The following is a 14961-nucleotide window of genomic DNA, read 5'->3' as shown; positions in this document are numbered from 1 at the left end:
TTATAACCTCCACTGGATATAGAATTCACTCAATGAATAGCATTTCCAAGTCTATAGCATCTCCTGGCATCTAGGATTCGAAACAATATTTAAATAGTTTAATAATTTTGCCTATTAGTTTAACACACATATGCAAGATTTTATTTTTGTGCTTTATAGGAATAATGAAATATATAAAGCGTTAACAATAAATTTGTTTAATAATTCATTAATAAATTCAGATTTATAAGCATTATGAAATGAGTCGGAACGTTACAAAATTATTCACTACCTGAGATTGATAGTATCGTATGACATTTTTACTTGGGAAACCCATCCATAAATACAACTAAATCTAGAAGGAACATCAGTAAGTTACAGTTTTAATTCAAAGCACATAGTAATTCGTTAGCAACGCTATCGTGAAATTTACTCTATTTTATCACCATTCACTCAAGTTTAAAGTAGTTCTCTTGCAATGGAAGTGATATTTTTAACTGATAACATCCATTTTAAGTGATGTAGTATTTGAAACAGTTATTTTAAATGGAATCACTATAATATGATACAAATCACTTACTATATGCTATAAAACATCGTCTACGTACATGTAACTTATATAGCAGAAGAACTTCATCTTACGTAAAGGGAATTAGCTGATCTATATCAATAAAATGACATGAATGAACGAGATTTAGTGATGATAACATTTCTAAAATATTAACTTCTATCACTCCTATATCATAAATATTACCTTTCTAATACTTCAAAGATAAATGTTATTTTATTCATATATCATATTAATACATATTTTATTATTTTTTCAGATGTACAGTGAAATAATATAAATTTTAATATTTCCTTTCTCACAGTGGTTCCATAATAAGGTAGGAGTGCGCCACACCTCGTGTCACGTAACAGGCTTTGCTAAGGTTGCTTGCAAAAAAAATTATAGTTCATTAAATCTGGCTAATCGTGTTACAATGGCACGTGTTAAGATTTCGTTCCCTGTACTCAGTTATCTTAAAATATATTTAATCTACTATTTTCTCATCGCCGTCATGGTTGCACATAGTAAACCAGCCTTTAAAGACGCTCATCCAATTCCCGTGGACTGAAATCCAATTCCCACTCCTACTGCTTACGTAAAATTGTAGCTTAATTTATAGCCTACAGTTCTTATAGTAATATCAGTTCATTCAGTAATATCAGTTCTTTCTCAAGAAATTATGTGGATAGGCTGAGAAAACTTAAATATTTCCAGCTCCTTAAGTGATATTTTGCTATCGCTGGGCCAGTATAAATAAGGCTAATATTCGAATCATACTTATAATGTACTGTATGTGAGGGAATTATCAGATAGTATGAAACACCCTCCCCCAGGATAGTCGCTGAAAATGCATATGATGATGGGAGAGAACCCATTATAGAGAGATATTAAGCGTATGACAGCTACAGGTTACGAAGCATAGTCTAACTACAACCATTGTGCATAACTTTACGGTAGCTGCTGGTGAAATCGGACATCTTCGAGTCTGATTAAAAGCCTTATTACAAATGTCTCATCCTTCCACACTGTACGACACTCACTTTATTTTGTAAATATTGGAAACCTTCACTAGTAAAACGGAGTTAACACAATATAGTAACTTCAATAAATATAAATTTGAATGTATGTTGTGACACATATTTATTCTTGTACAGTTTTATAAACAATACCTCACATGAAATAAAATAATAGCGTACAATATGCTGGTTTGATAACTATTATAGCTTTATAAAATAGAATCCATTAGTATCGGTGGAACTTTAAAACCCAACGAGAATAATACACCGTTAATCAGTGCCCAAGTAAGGTCCGAGGGAATTATGTGAGCTTAGTGAGATGTTGGCAATGGTAATTCTGGGACGTGTCCCGATGGTTTAGTCCGTTATAATTATAACTCTGTCACACGCGTCCTGGGTCTGATTAGTCCGGTTCTACTCTACTATTACTACATTCAAATTTAAAGGAACGTAGAATCAACTTTATATTCCAAGTAAAAATAACTTTAATTGGTTAATTGTTAGTAAATCCAATAAGCTTTCATGGACGATGAAGACTACTACTAAAATTTTATTAATACAGTATATTTATTTATACTGCATAAAATATGCAATAAAACTCACTTATTATCATTAGTTATTAATATAAAATATGTTATAGATAGTAGATTAATTTGTAGTATTAAGTAATAATATTTGATTAAAGGCAGCATAACAAACAAGTTTATATTATTTACGTTTAATATAAAAATATCAAATAGTATTTTCTTAATCGTACAATGAATATAAATAAAAAATTGGCAACGGTGAAGACAATAGTTCATTCATAAAAGACCATGCTGTTTTTCTGATACATTTAAATAAAAAGCTATCTCTCAAATTCAATTCGTCACGAGTCATGAATTATTTACAGGTCTCAAACAGCAAGAGTGGCATTTATTGTTGATATGTTGTTTCAACTTGCTCCTTTTTTTAAATTATTTTGCTTTTCAAACCAGCCACTTATCTGCATATTTGACAACGGACATTGGCACCATGTGTGCTGCTCCCTAAATTATAATTCAATATACATAACTGTGTTGTATTGTTAAACTACTTTGTTCATTCTAGTTATTAATGGATGAAGAATTAATGTAACTGTAGTGACAAAGTGTTTCTTTTGGTAAGGAACAGTGGGATATACGTGGGTTAGTATCAATAAATAAAATGAAAAAGTTCTATTTATTATTAGCATTATATCACTGACGAGCTTATAACCGCTAGTTTCAAATGAATTAATTAGTTAAAGAACGTCAAATTGTTGTACTTAGACTAAAGACAAATATGAATCAGTGGTTTTTTCATAGGATACATTACTCCTGACTGGAATTTCTAAGGTTTTATAACCAAAACCAATGAGATATTTTCATTCTTGACATACTTGCTTCAATGCCATCCTTACACAATAAATGTTAATTACCTTATATAATTTCTTTATTTAAAGAGCTAAGTGTAAATAAGATATTAGCTGCATTGTGCATTGAGTGGAGTCTTATTTACAATGATTAAAAGTCTCTTTCTCTTAGGCCTACTGATCTGATATAGACCTTTTCTCTGAAGGTATCTTTACTGAGTTTGGTGATCCTAGAGGAAGTGACTTTTATGCTCTTGCAATTTTCTCTACGCATTAGTTCACTCTCTTATCTCTACGCATTATCGACACTTATCTGGAAACATTTTCTCAGGGACAATAAACTAATGAATTACTATTTATTTTTGGTGTCTGAATTTAGTAATACAGTCTATGAACATTTACCGAGTCAGTGAGCTGGTAAGTTGTTAATAATGCTTTTTGAGCTGCACGACATAGAAATGCAATTATAATTATTTGCCCGGAAAGGTAGTAAAATATAATGTCTTTTATTATACGCTAAAATGATCAATAGTTATAACTAATATATTATGGCTGTTAGTTTTCCAAAACACGCTTCAAGAATGTACCTTATGTTTATATAAATTTACATCAGAAATTAAAGTTTTATTTTTATAAAATTTATTGTCGTTTCGAATTGATTGAAACTAGATGGCTATATATGTTATTCACCCATTTCTTTTTATGCAAATACAGTTCTTTTTATCGAAAAATAGGAGTACCTGTGTATGGCATGAAAAAGAGATGTTATCAACATTTGGATATACTGTAAAGCATCATAATCATGTTATATCATAATTATAAAGACATAAAGTAAAAAAAGTTGTGTTGCAGAAATATCCTACAGTTAGAAATTCTATGTATGTAGAAAACAAGTTTACCCAAAGTTGTAGATATATCATATTTGGATAACTATTGAATAAATCGTCAATTGAATATATACATCTTCTTATAATTGAATATATAAATTTGACATCATTTATAAAAGCTCAATAACGTAGTATTATGGAAAATGGAACTGCGAAAAATCTATAAAAATTAACAATGTATATTTACTAGAATAACATTGATGGAAAATTTACTCCTCACACTTTATAATCTTTTGATGCAGATAACTGATTTTATAAATGGACCAGAGAACATCAATATGTTAAATTTTACACAGTTTTATTTATTTCTGGTCGTGGAAATAAGGCAAAATCGACATTAGCATCGGAAATATAATTCACTTGAACCACAAGTGCACATGCAAGCCTAAGTAATTGCGCGCAAACTCACACGTGACTACCAAGTCTAGTTGGATAGTCTCTTTTAAGTCTAACAAACAGACAGAATAAAAAATTTAATGGGAAGGAGAGAGGGATAAAAGTAACAGCGAAATATAGTATGTTGAAAGGAAGGAGAAATAAAATATTCATGTATTTTTATATTTGGTTACTGAAACCAGAGAATTCAGTTAATGGTCTAACGCAGTGTCTTAAATTAATTCGAGGAAGCTAGAGTTAATCACAGTTTGATATCATTAATCTATATTTAAGTTTGATATTTGATAAAGGACTGATTGACAGTCACCGCAAACCAGCTGACTCCGCACCGAGTCTGTAACTTATGCTGACGTGGCTTGTGGCTTCTGGAAAGTCATATCAAGGTTACAGCTTCAGTAGTCAAACGTCATTATAAGTTCTTAGTAAAGGGGGCCACAACCCCAGTTGATAGTAATTCGGTTCACTGTCTTTGAACATTTCATTATTACTGTAGTATGTATACTGGAGCTTTTATTAAATATAATTGTTAATTATAAAATGGCTAAACAAACGAACGAATTAAAAGTTTACATGTTTTCTTGTGAGATATTTATTTAATTAATATATTCATGCTTGTCTTTTCTACATTTGTGTCGTTTCTGTGCATTTTTTAAATTTCCTTAGTGGATTCTTATCTTGTATTTTGAGAGCGAAATTTAATCATATTGATTCTAATCGTAAATTTAAATGTCAAAACTAAAGAAAGAAGTTATAAAATTAGTGAACAATACAAGATCAACTACAAAAATACTACATTTTCTAAACACCTAGAAAACAAAGTTACTGATAAGCTTACGTAGAATAAATCACTCTCATAAATTTCAACTTTTTTAGATAGTTGCGCCACTATTGATTGGCAATGCTACATGCTTTTTACATTACCTAACCTAGCAAAGTCACATATTGATAGATGCTTAGACTAATGTTAGTTTAATACGTAAGCTAGGGAAAATTTAGCACTACTTACTTGCAATACACTTTTAATATGTAAGACTACAACATTAAAAGATTATAAATGCAATTACCACTCATTTACACATTCAAAAATATGATTTGATATGATATGAAACATTCTTTATCTCACAACTTTTAGAAAATATATTTAATCAGGTAAATGCATATTTAATTAAAAAGGTAACGAGTGATTATTCAGGTACTAAACAGTTATTGGCTGATCCTTAGTGAAGTTTAAAACTCGTGGGGATGGAAATATTTCAATTCTGTCTGTCTTACTGTCAATCTGCCCGTCTGTCCCAGTGATATCTTGAAAACGAACTGTCCTATAGACAACATTTTGCAAGAAACGTCAATTATAAATGAGAAACATTGAGTTCGATGATGAGTTTATGTCACTCTATGGGATTTGACTAAGTGTTAACAATGAACATCCGTGTAAAACATGAGTGTTTTACATGGGTCTTATGAGTAAATTTAATATTATTCTAAGGAGAAAATAGCAGAGAAATATATTAAAGTAAACAAACTTTATACAATCAAACAAAGTTTTAGCAAGTGAAACTTTTATCCACATAGTAATTATAAAAGTAAATCACTGGATTTAATGTTGAAATCCAATAACAATATTTGACTGTAATGTACTTGTAAGTGGTAGTAACTTTGCTAGGTAACCTGTAATTTTATTTGAAACTGCTATAAAACATAATTTATTTAGTAAACAGAAATGTGAACTTATCATGTGGCAAAATAACTTCTGAACTATTTCATCTCTCCACTTTGAATTTTGTATTAAACTTCATTTGTAAATACATAACAATGAATAATTCAATGAATTATTCTATGATGGTGCATGTCTAACAGTGGAATTTGGCTGAGCCGGCATTGACACCTATCACTCAGTGCACTGTCAGATTACTGATTATTTAACTCACAATAAAGTTCTTAATAATTTATAAACAGAAATGCACAAGTTACATCAGTTACAACTGAAACTGCATTACTGAAAGTCTCTGACGATATATATTTGCAATGGACAGAATACTAAGCACAATACTAAAATTATTTGATATATTTGTAAACCATAGACTAATATTGGAAACATTTAGAATCATTGGTTTGTCAGGATAGCAAACTGCATACTTAAAATGAGAAAAGCAGGTAATTTTAATCACGATTCCGTCAACGCTAAAATAATTAACGCGGGATTAGTTTCGATATTTGGTGTTACACCGTTACTCTCGAGTTAGGCTCAATCTAACAAATGGAAATATGATTAAAGTCAGGTTACAAACTTATAAAAAACCAATTTTAATTTACAAATATTGTAGTCGACGCTATTAGTAACAACTACGGTTAATTTTATGAAGAAAAACAATTTCGATAAGAACTTTTATATACTTTTAAAGATAGACAATTAAAAATACTTTATAAAATAGAATACAGGAATATGATGAGTCTTAACCACTGTACAGGCTTATGAAACAGTCCTTGAAAGTTTATTCTTGACCATATTCTGGATTTCCTTGTTTATTAACGATATTAACGGCACTGGTGATAACTGTAGTTGCAGTGTGTTCTTTACAAACAGCGTGACGGCAGCTATCACACCTGGAATGAGTGAATCGGTTTTTCCGTATTGGACAGTAGGCACATCTAATTTTAGGCCCATCTTTACAACGAGGTTTTGGGTCTTTTATCTTGGCAACATTTCTTATCTTCTGCCGTAATGCAATCGACAAATTTGTCATTGATGAGCGTCTTGTCATGTGAGGAAGTGCAAGTTCTCTAGTTAGTTCAGACAAATATTTTCGTTAAGGCAAAAGAGTGTCTGTATTGGACTTAAAAATTAATTTGCCGTTTATGGCTCCAATGTTTAGCAAAGAACAGAGCACTGTCAGCGGCCACCTTTTGCTGACTCTGGTGACACAGTATTCAGTATTCATGCGGTGAACTACATCAACGCCCCCTTTAGTTAGGTTATAGAACGTGATCAGTTCTGACTTAAACCAGTCACCAGATTCTTCATCAATAACACTTTTTTGTGCATTGTTGAGCCAACTAAGACATTTTCCCCCTTTTTTGGAATGTAAGATGCAACCATGCACTGGTTAGGATCCCTATAAAAAGCAAACCAAGTGCTATTTACTGGGCGACTACGTAGGTTACTAGTGAGTTCTACTGGCAGTTGGGGCTTGTTTTTGACGCAGAGTGCCGACCACAGTCAAACTATGGTTTACATACAGAACATTGGCTAGAGGAATATTCATAAAATTATTGTCCACACTAACATTGCGGCCGGATTTGTCAATTGGCTTGGTTAATCGTTAGAGACATTAAATTCTCCATGGGGCTGTTTGCCAGGATATATTTCTAAATTATTGGTAAAAAAGTTCTGGCATCAACTAGTGCATAGATCTTAATGGCAGATTTGTTAGCTATATATTGTCTGAATGTACACTGCCCCCTAAATTCCTCAAGCATTTCATCTAGTGTGATAAACTCCCCAACATTGTTAGTTTTCTGGAATTTTTTAACAAATGCCTCAAAAACTTGTCTTATTGGTGCTATGTTGTCCTTAGCCACACGCTCTTGTCTTGTCCTTTTTTTCATTAAACCTTACAGCCTGGATAAGTGTTTTGAAGTGCTTTTTTGAAATTATTACCACAAAAAACTCTGGAGCTGAATTATCGTCTGCCCATAGCTCATTTAAGTTCAAATGGTTAGCTTTTTCACGCCAGCCAAATACAAAACACCCAAAAAGCTTGTATTTCACAAAAATCTGTTTGAGGACATTCCTTAGCACCATTTGCATACTTCCCATTGAACTGTTCATTTGCACATCGTACAATATTATCTACTAAACTGTCGGGAAAAAATAATTTCCATGACTCATACAACTGCGTTGACACCAGGCAAAGTTGTTACTATATTTTGCCGCGGAGTTCTTGACAATGTAGGCTCATGGACATTCCATTTAGTAAGAAGATACCTTCCTAATAAATAAGGTTCCTGGTGTGAAACAGTAACTAAACGCTGAGCACTTAGAGTTTGGATGTTACTTCTTTCTTCACGAGGTACCGTGGCTTGGTTGTCGGGTTCTTCTTCATATTCCGATTTTTCTGTGTTACTGTCATGGCCTTCATCTTCCGTTGGCCCATCAGAATCCAACACATTACGGCGCACAGCATCAGGTTCACTCGCTACATTAGCTTGTTCGTCAGATTCATCCAACCAACTAAAAATTAGGTTAGTGTCGTGCCCGCTCATTTTAGTTCATAAACTATGCTGCTAGATGAAACTAAATACATAATACAGAGCAACACTTCTCAATAAACGTAAAACGTGCGTCACTAAAAAGAGCAACGCGGTTACTCTCGTCGTTAGGTGGCGCCTAACAAAACCGACTACGTGCTTACTCTCGCGTTAGTTCCACCCTCCTGGCCTGCGCACTCAATTCCCCCCACCACAGCCCCGACCCGCACTCCCGTATCGCCAAAGCACAACAACAACAGGCCCCCAGATACCTAGTTGAGCATTAGACAACCGGTGGACGCAAAACAAAAATTTCAAATTATTTTATTCTGTTAAAGTTTATTATTGTTAGATTCAATCTAACAGCGAGAGTAACCGCGGGTTAACATAATATATGCATAAGTCGTGCATGATTAACTAAAAAATTACGTAAATGAAAATTAAGACTACTTAAGGTTAGTCAATTAACTATCTATATCGCAAATAAAGTAATTGCTGCTATTCAATATTTTTTTCTGTATTTTTTTCTGCATTTTCTGTATATATATATATATATATATATATATATATATATATATATATATATATAATATTTAATCAGGGTAGTTTGTGCGTTTGGTCTAGTTTTCTCGATTACGGAACTATTAAAAAATAATATACACACGCACACACACGCACACGCACACACACACACACACACACACACACACACACACACATATATATATATATATATATATATATATATATATATATATATATATATGTGTATTTATTTATTTATATATTTCAATGCTGATTTCTTTTACAACCCAGGATTATTTTAAGTCCACAGTATAAACCAACATAAACATTTTAAGTTCGACTGGCCTTGGCGTTTTCCAGATAAATGTGTTTGAGTTAATCATTGAGAGCTCTCTTGATTGTATATGATTTATATTTGTCACGGTTAATAGTAAAAGATTAACTGTAATGCTATCTATATTTTATACGCTACATATAAATGCCAAAGCAATTCGTGGATTTTTTGGCAAGGGATCAGAACGTGATCTCCTTATACTCACTAATGTCATGCACGAAACAGGAGCAAAGTTCACTATCTGCATGTTGAAAACACATAAATATCAATCTAATGATGCCATTTCTCTGTTGTGAAACAACCCTGCCTCGTTACGTCCGTGTTATTCTTACACTCTATGCCTTGCTTCTCGATGTAAAAATAATCTGGGTATCTCGCATTGGATTGGGGAAGTTAGTTGTACGGTTTTAATACCTATATTAATAATAATATACCACAGAAGGCAGTCTTTTTATAGAATCTCAAAAGTTACAATAAATGTTGGAGAATTAGTTAAACATTTAAATGAATTTCTCCGAAGCTAAGTCTATATTCGAAACGTTACAATTCGTATGGAATACTACGAGAAATAAGCCAAGAAAAGGAAGATTTTCAGATTTGCGTCAATTTTACTTCTGTTTTGGTAAGTTCCCTTCATCATTTTTTTGACGAACAGTTATAGCAGAAGTAATTTCACGGGATATAAATGTTATGCATATCATAAGAATAAAGATTATTGAGACATTTTGATTTAACTACAATAATTTTCATAGTTTATCTAAAATTCACTATTCAGGCCTACGAATAATATTACATATTCTCGCTTAAAGCGTAGCATGATTTGTAAGATACTATATTTTTTTAGATTTTTGCAGTTCTGTGATCTAAGGGGTGACTGGAATAATAGCTGTGAGAGCTGGAAACGTATCCTTATTTCAAACCTGCTATATATTAAAAAAGCCATGCTAAAAAAATTCTAAGTAACCTTTAAACTGGTAGGCTATTTATAAATCAAAACGATTTTATATTTATGTTACCAAACCCTTGTCTTTTGAAAATGTGGATTATTTAACAATACATATCTTTAAAATCCTTGTAATGTTCAGTGATTTGTATGTGTATAACTACTGGAGCAGAACTTGACGCATAACTCACATTCTAAAAATCTATGTATACAACTTATGGAAATTCTAATATTAAATGTTTTTACAATTAAGCCTTGATAAGGGCTTTGCGTTTTGTGAATTGCGATTACAAAATTAGTACTATGACGTTGGTTAGTAGATATTTTTATGTTGCATTTGGTATCAACGTTCAAAATAATTATTATCATTATTTCGCTTTATTCATGGCACGAAAATAATCTTAAATATAATGCTGTATTGCCATGCTGAAAAACAAGGACACGGATACATAATATACAATTGTACCCCTACTAAGGTCAGTTACTTAATATATAATAAATACTACCATTATAAATTCCATGTATGTAGAAACCGAGTTTACACAATTGTATAAATCATAAATTAAATACATACACCTTATAAATAAATATATAAATTTGTCTCCTCAACCTAACAGTTAGGATAATAATACATTCCTAGCCTTGACCTACGGAATATGGAATAACACATATGTAGATTATGGAGAAGGATAAGTACTGAACTTGTTTGTATTACCCTCACTTTTTTTATAGCCTTTTATAAACATATTCTATATACAATCGGTTTACTACTTTAGTTTTATTTTTCCATAATTTGGAGTTCCTCCAGTTACCTCACAACAAAACGGCTGAATTGATCAAAAGAGGCCGAAAGAGCCTCCTCACCAGGTAATAAACTGTGAACGAGAGCCTATAACAATAAGAAGACGTTATGTTTAGAGCCTTCCTCGACAGTAAATGTAAGCAGTAGCATTACAGTGAGATGTATTTGTGTAACTCACGTCTTGAATCTCCTAAGGCTTACCTGATCCAGGCGTAGGAAATGTAAGGCGTTTTATTCTTGCACTCTAAAGATTACGTATTCACGTGCATGTGTTTCACAAATGCCTTTTCATAATCTGTAAATGTAGTAAGAAAATCCAGTATAATTCAAATAATAAAAAACAGTGTGAATGAACACAGTGATTGGTTATTTCCCGGGGTCTTATATATTGTACGTTATATTCGTTTTAGAAAATATGTATTATGAACATGTTGACTGAAATATTCGTAGTGCTGGATTTAGTTGTTACTCATGCAGACGGTTTATGCAATGTGATAATCCATTCCTGAAAATCCTACATGACTAGCGACAACACGTCATTGCTCCTGTGATTTATTACAAAAAAATTGTTTTTTGTGTTGGGCCAGGTTTGTTTTTTTTGTAAATATGCCTCTGTGTTGTGGTTGATCCTCGGCCCACCAAAAGAAACATTGCCGGGCCAGGGATGGCCAATTTCAACTAGTCTGTGTAGAATCGGAAGAAACACATGTAAGGTACCTTTAAACCAAAGGTTCCTAAGTATCACCTGTAAAAGTGTAATACGTTTTAAATGACATCCTCTATATTCAAAATAATTTTATTTCGTGTCCCCCTACATAGCCAGCTTCTTCAAAGCAATCAGTTTACGAGCTCTTATTTCGGATGTGACTAAAAAATGAGGGGTGCTTGTTCTACATTTTTGTTCAAATAACGTAATTAGGTAATATCCTTGGTTGCAATATATCTGTATCCAAGGCCAATATTTCATACAACGCAACGGTTACGTACTAAAGGTGACTTTCCTCCAGGATTTGTAAACCATCAAACAAGACTCTTTCTTGTTGAAAAATGGAACAAAGAAAATTGAATAATACATTTTCATTCAACATTATTTATTAAATACTAAGGGAATATCAGGTAAGACACTATGTGAATAGAAGAAAGTAAACGCTTGGCGTGGAAGGACACTACCGTGCGTAGAAACGGCCCTGGTTCCTTGCTTTAGATGGATTAAGTCGTATCTTTTTGTATGCTAAGACGAATCAATATTTGAACTGCAAGAGATAACCGAGCGCCGGTATCATCATGTTTGACGATAGCACAGGTGTTATACTAGCAGTTACCTGCGCCTTCGCCGGCGAGTTCGTAGGTTTTGCACATGTATAAGCAAGTCTACTTTAAAAAAGTAAATGATTTTTCCTACACCATTGATGAGTTTACTTGTCATTATCATACGTCTGTGAAAAGACAACTAAGATAAGTTTAATAACAGTCTTTTAATTTATAGTAAAGGTTAAACTGTTTTATAGTGTGTTTTATATCCGAACTGCTAGCGGTTACACACTGCTTAGCACGCAAGTTGCGTGCTAGTTAAAGTGAATTTTATTTCCGAAGCAAATTTTGAGTTTACCTTTTTGCCATGATCAAGAAAATATGTCAATAAGTTTATATTTATGGCCATTGTAATTTACTTCGTTCTTAGTATTCTTTTTGTTCTATAGTTGATTTTGCCTTGTTTCCCGATCAAGAAATTAAAAATACATACACAGATTAGAGAACACTTCCTCTTTTAAAAGACAACTCTTTGCCAATGACACATTGTAGCGGGTACAGCGGTTATCGCAAGACAACCAGATCAAGCAACGTCAAGCGTGGTTGCTGCTTGGATGGGTGACCGCTGAACGATCCTGTCCTTGCAAACAGCCCGCCTACCCGGCCATGGTCGCTTTTAAGCCGTTGGTCCCCAGGGTAAGTGTTATAGAGGGCTTCTTAGTCCTAACTTCGCCTGGTAAAATAAGACATCTTTACTTTTCTTTACTTAAAACTAAGATGGGTTTTATAAAAGTCTTTAAATTATAGGAAACGTTACATAATAAATGTGTCCTTTATATTAAGTACGTGCTACTTCCCAAACTTGTAATGTTAATATTACATTATTGATGACACTATTTACGTGCTTATTTCCTTATAAAACTTAATAAAGAATTATTATTTTAGAACGTTTAGTGCTGCAATTGGTACATTAGTTCAAAAGCACAGTCCAGCGAACTTTGCTATAGTATAGTTCTTGCTATCTGCTTTAAAGAAAGTTTTCGAAAAAATTCAGGCTACCCTATGTTTTAGGCCATTTTCTAAGGTTTATGATTTATTAAATAACCACTAAAATCTAAAAATGGCGTAAAAATTAATGTAACCCCTTAGTAAATTTCCACACTATATATGTATACTCTAATAATTATAGCTATAATTAGTTTATAAATATTTACATTCCACTAATATGCAGAAAAATATGTTCAATGCAGGTTCCGAATTTTAATGTTGAATTTTTTTAGTATTTTTAAAAGAAATGTGTTTTTCTATAAATCACACTACCACTATATCACAATTTTTACACATATATTAGGTTATTTGTCTAATTTTCATCTAAGATCGAATGTTTTTATTACACTCCACACGTTATTATATTTCGTATATAAGTGAGTAAGATGAAAACAATAAACATTATCACATCGAGTAGTAAAACTACTGCAAATAAATTTGACAGAACCAATAAAAATTTGAAGTACAAAATTATGAGGCTGTTATATTGTTACGTAACACAAGAAGTGTGAAATGTGTTTCTGAATCCCTGGAGATTTTCCAAGAATAGCACAAAGCCAAGGGGGAGAATGTATTTGGCATAATGCAATTTCTCGTTACACTACCAAACATCGTATTTTAGTTTATCGTTATATGCAAAATTTTTAGAGATTTTCTTCGATCAATAATACAATCTAATACTCGTACATTTGAATAGCAAGCATGGTAATTATGCAGGTATTTAGAATTTCATTCATAGAACATCGTGTTAAAACTGTGTTAGTTCCACCATTCATTCATATTACATACATTCAATGAATTTAGAATAATATCTACATACAAAATTATCTATTACCTGTCTAAAAGTTTAAAATTTTATGTGCACATGGGCAAATAGCCTAAAATAGGGTCATGCTTGCGAAATATAATTGAAATAATATGTTCTTTTTTTATTTTTGTGCAAGCGTATACATATTATTATCATACATTATCAAACATGAACAAATATACAAAGTTTCAATTCTAATATATTTATATTTAATTTTATTCGGGAATGTATATATTTTATTTATAATGCAAGGAATAAAGGGAACAATTTAATAATGTCATATTATTGCCTGTAACATTTTAGTACTTGTCTTTTAAATACAATGTAATTTTATAATTTTATGCTTTGCTTATCACATTGAATCTGCCATATGAAACATATGCGAATACTAGATGAAAAAAGTTTAACAGTTACAAGTTATAATTTTCTTATCACATTTTAACAGGTTGTTATAACTTACCACAGTTTTCACTATTAAAAACAAAATAAATACATTTGAATGCAAAAATTAAAGGTCAAATCCCTATTCGTATTTGATATATTAAGCAGTATTTTTATTAAGCAGTATATCCAAGGTAGTATTACCTGCAATAACTTATTCATAAACCAACTTCCTGCTATCTTTAATCAATGAAATACTTTACACAGCTTAAAGTAAACATGAAATAATTGCGAGTAACATGATCAAAATATATATAAAAACAATATGTATCAAGTTAAATTAACTACCGTAAAATGTTTTGTTTACAGTTTTTAACTAATACCGAGCACAAATAATGTGTAAAAAATTAGTTATTTTTAGG

Source organism: Homalodisca vitripennis, chromosome 3 (genome assembly GCF_021130785.1).
Source record: "Homalodisca vitripennis isolate AUS2020 chromosome 3, UT_GWSS_2.1, whole genome shotgun sequence".
Classification (NCBI taxonomy): domain Eukaryota; kingdom Metazoa; phylum Arthropoda; class Insecta; order Hemiptera; family Cicadellidae; genus Homalodisca; species Homalodisca vitripennis.
The sequence above is the reverse complement of the archived record's forward strand: the minus strand, read 5'-3'. Positions refer to the sequence as shown.